The 3,710-nt window shown below is 48.4% G+C and overlaps 1 long non-coding RNA gene across 1 annotated transcript in view; it reads right to left on the bottom strand.

Moving 5' to 3' along the window:
* LOC106816076 overlaps positions 1–3,710 on the bottom strand; it is a 12,733-nt gene that overhangs the window by 4,769 nt on the left and 4,254 nt on the right. The gene's annotated exons all lie outside the window — the stretch shown is intronic.

The raw sequence follows: 3,710 nt of genomic DNA, 5'->3' as shown, positions 1-3,710 counted from the left end.
ATTATTATTATTATTATTATTATTATTATTATCAATATGTAGTGACACACGATTATTGTTATTTAGAAGACGATACATTGTTACTCAGGTGTGATTGTTACTCGTGTGTGATTGTTACTCATGTGTGATTGTTACTCAGGTGTGATTGTTACTCATGTGTGATTGCTACTCATGTGTGATTGTTCATCATATGTGATTGTTACTCATGTGTGATGGTTCATCGCGTGTGATTGTTCTTCATGTGTAATTGTTCATCGCGTGTGATTGTTCTTCATGTGTAATTGTTCATCGCGTGTGATTGTTCTTCATGTGTGATTGTTCATCGCGTGTGATTGTTCTTCATGTGTGATTGTTCATCGCTGTGATTTTTCCTCGTGTGTGATTGTTCCTCGTGTGTGATTGTTACTCGCGCGCAATTGTTACTCACGGGAGATTGTTAATTGCGTCCGACTGCCATAATATGTCGAGTTATGTTCTTAGTCGTGCGAGTAAGAGACGTTGTCACTACAATATCTATGACACCAAATGACAGAAAATTATGATTTGATACGAACGTTAAGCCTAGTCTACACTAGCAAACTTCACCAAACTTTTGTTTGCAAACTTTAGCAAACTTCAAGTTTGCCAAAGTTTGGAGAAGTTTGTGGTGCCTGTCCACACTATGAAACTTGAACAAACTTTACAAAACTTTTATTTTGTGAAGTGTCTGAAAGTTTACATAAATTGGAGGGAAAAAAGAGGCGATTTCCCTCCAATAAGTCAAAAACAATGGAGAATCACAGGAAGAGAGTATGTGTGAGTGGCTCAGCAGCAATTATTGCAATTGCTATTCAACGCCGACGTCGTCGACGAAACCAAAACAAGCCACGATTATGGACCAGACCCTGGATTATAAAGAGGAACCAGTTTTGGGTCTATCATTGCCTGCTTCAGGAATTGAGGGCCTCAGACAGAAAAAAGTCTAAAGAATTGCCTAAAGATTGGTTGAGGCAGAATCTGCTGCAATGCGACCTTCTTTTTATCCCTGTCTTTGTATTCTTTGAGGGTGGTATTGTAAATACATAGATACTTTTCATACTCTTGAATTAAATCAACAATTTCTTGGAAACTCCAGTCCCTGTCTGATTTCTTTACTTTACTGGAGGCTTTGGAAAACTTTTTTTTGCCAAACTCGGAGTTTGCTCGAGTTTGCAAACTAAAGTTTGCTAGTGTCGACTAGGCTTTAGTGAAAAATGCCATACGTCGCCACACAGAAATTCGCCTTTTCCCCATCAGTATAACCCCATCTCATTTTTTTTCGGAAATAGCTGTTACCGTGTCTGCGTGTTCACTCCGTCACATTCGCCGCCGCGTCGGGTCGCGCGCGCTCGCTGATGCGCCGATGTTTGCGGGGTGTTGCCAGGCGACGGCACCGCGTGCGGGCGTCTGCGTTAATGCGCGAGAGAGTTGACTCTCGCAGCGAAGCCGCGCGTACACAACCGCCGTATGCTTCCCCCCCTCAGGTGCGCAGCGATTTGCCGAGTAGCTAGCTATATAGCCCTCGCGTAAAGACGTAACTTAATGGGGCCGCCTTTTCATCGACGTGCAGACGAGTCAGAGAAGGCGAGGCATTATTAACGCAGAACCGGTGTGTTCTCTGTTACCTGCCCGGAATAGCGATTGATTGCGTGGCGGCAATATATATACTATAGCTAATTCCCATTAGCGTCAACTATGTGCGGCGCCAGAGTCGACGTGTGGTGGCAGAGCAATGAGTCACTCCCGCAGCTATCAGTCACAAGACAAAACATCAATCGCGCTGTGCGTCAATTGTCACGATTGTCACATCTTCTTCGTTTCTCTTTTCCCTCTCTGCTTCACCTTCCTACCACTATATTACTGCCCATTCTAAGAAACATCCTCTTCGAAAGCAAACGCGTTCCTTTACAACCAAACACCCTCAAGTAATTCTACATGCGTCACTCCGGCTAGTCGATGCAAAGCAGAAACGCGTGCTTAAAGAATCATGGACGAGACCGGCGATGACGATGACGACGACGATGACGATGACGACGACGATGACGATGACGACGACGATGACGATTATTCCCGCATCGACACATCTCACCCGCCTATTGTTATTCGCACCTGCCATTAGGAACAGGTAGCAGCTCATCGACTACCGAATGTAACTCGCGCATGTAAAATTTATACACGCGGCGTTAATAATTCACAAGATGGCCGCCGAGGGGCGGCGCAGCGCTAACGTATCGGCGCCGCCGATATTCGTTTCCCGCGCGCGGCTATTGCGTCGTCTGCCACGTTTCTCGTCACGCGATTTCCGCCTCCTCGTTTCTCAAAAAGAGATGAAACGCGAGCGAGTAGAGAAAGGCGGTGCTTAAAGGCGGTCTGGCAGTTAAAACTGCCCGCGTTGCTGCTGCTGCTGCCACAATATCATGACCAGATAATATAGCCTATAGCACGAGGCTTCGTTCATCTAACTTTAATGGGATGCACGAGAAGCGGCAGCCGCGGCTGGCAGCGGTGGTTGTATGCGTCGCATGTCTAACCAAACATAATGATTTCCTATAGAGCATTGAGAGTTACTAGTTACCGTCGTTACGGGCAACGTTCTGTTGTTAAACAGGGGAACGTTGTGTTCAGCTATCGAGCGGGCGTCAGGAGGGGGGTGGGTGAGCAGTAGGAAGGCGGGTAGGAGGGATGCGCGATGCAGGAAGCGGGAGAGGAGGACAGGGGAGGGAATGAGACGGGGAGGAGGGATGACAGAGGACGGAAGGTGGGGCGGAAGGAGGGAAGTGGGAGGGGAGGACAGGGGAGGGAATGAGACGGGGAGGAGGGATGACGGAGGACGGAAGGTGGGGCGGAAGGAGGGAAGAAGCGGGAGGGGGGGTCCGAGACAGAGTGCTGAGTCGCTAATGACTCTATTATGTCACCGTAATTGAAGCGCTGGTGATTTCTATAGATAACTGTAGGCGCACGTAAGAGGAAGCTAACACACTGTCCTCACACAGCTGAATATATATATATATATATATACGTACGTGTGTGTGCGCGTGCGTGCGTGCGTGCATGGGTCTGTGTATGTATATGTGTGTGGGTGTACATAATGGCGTAGATGTTTTGTAGCTATAGAACCATATCACTTCTTCATACGGTGGATATTTCGAGTCGATAGGCTTGCGCGTGTAAAGAGCAGCAATTAGCGGCTCTTTTAGCAGGAGCGCGGCAAGTCTCGTGGCAACGATTGTAAGGGCCGTAGTTAAGCGCGCGCAGGAAGAACGGATGCACACACCGCACCGTACACTGCTCCCCACGCACAGAAGGGTGGAGGCTTTGACACGGATATATAATAAAAATGTTTTGAATACGGACGGATTCCTCATGCCTGCTCCTACCTTCCCCTGACTCCTACTCTCACACTGACTCCAGTTTACCAGCCACCCCCACCCCCGTGCGCGCCTGCCTGAACGTGTGTATACTCACATGCATACGCGCACGCGCACACTTGGATAGGTGCATACGAACACAGAGCATACATGCAAACAGACGCGCGCGTGCACTCACGCGCACATGCATGCACACGCCTGCGCACCACACGCACGCATACACGCACACGGACGGATACACGTACGTACGCGATCATACATACGTTAGCACCCAACCACACACGCACATACGCACCCACCCACACCCTCACCCATACACGTATA

Source organism: Priapulus caudatus, unplaced genomic scaffold (assembly GCF_000485595.1).
Source record: "Priapulus caudatus unplaced genomic scaffold, Priapulus_caudatus-5.0.1 Scaffold1277, whole genome shotgun sequence".
Classification (NCBI taxonomy): Eukaryota; Metazoa; Priapulida; class Priapulimorpha; order Priapulimorphida; family Priapulidae; genus Priapulus; species Priapulus caudatus.
The sequence above is the reverse complement of the archived record's forward strand: the minus strand, read 5'-3'. Positions and strand labels throughout refer to the sequence as shown.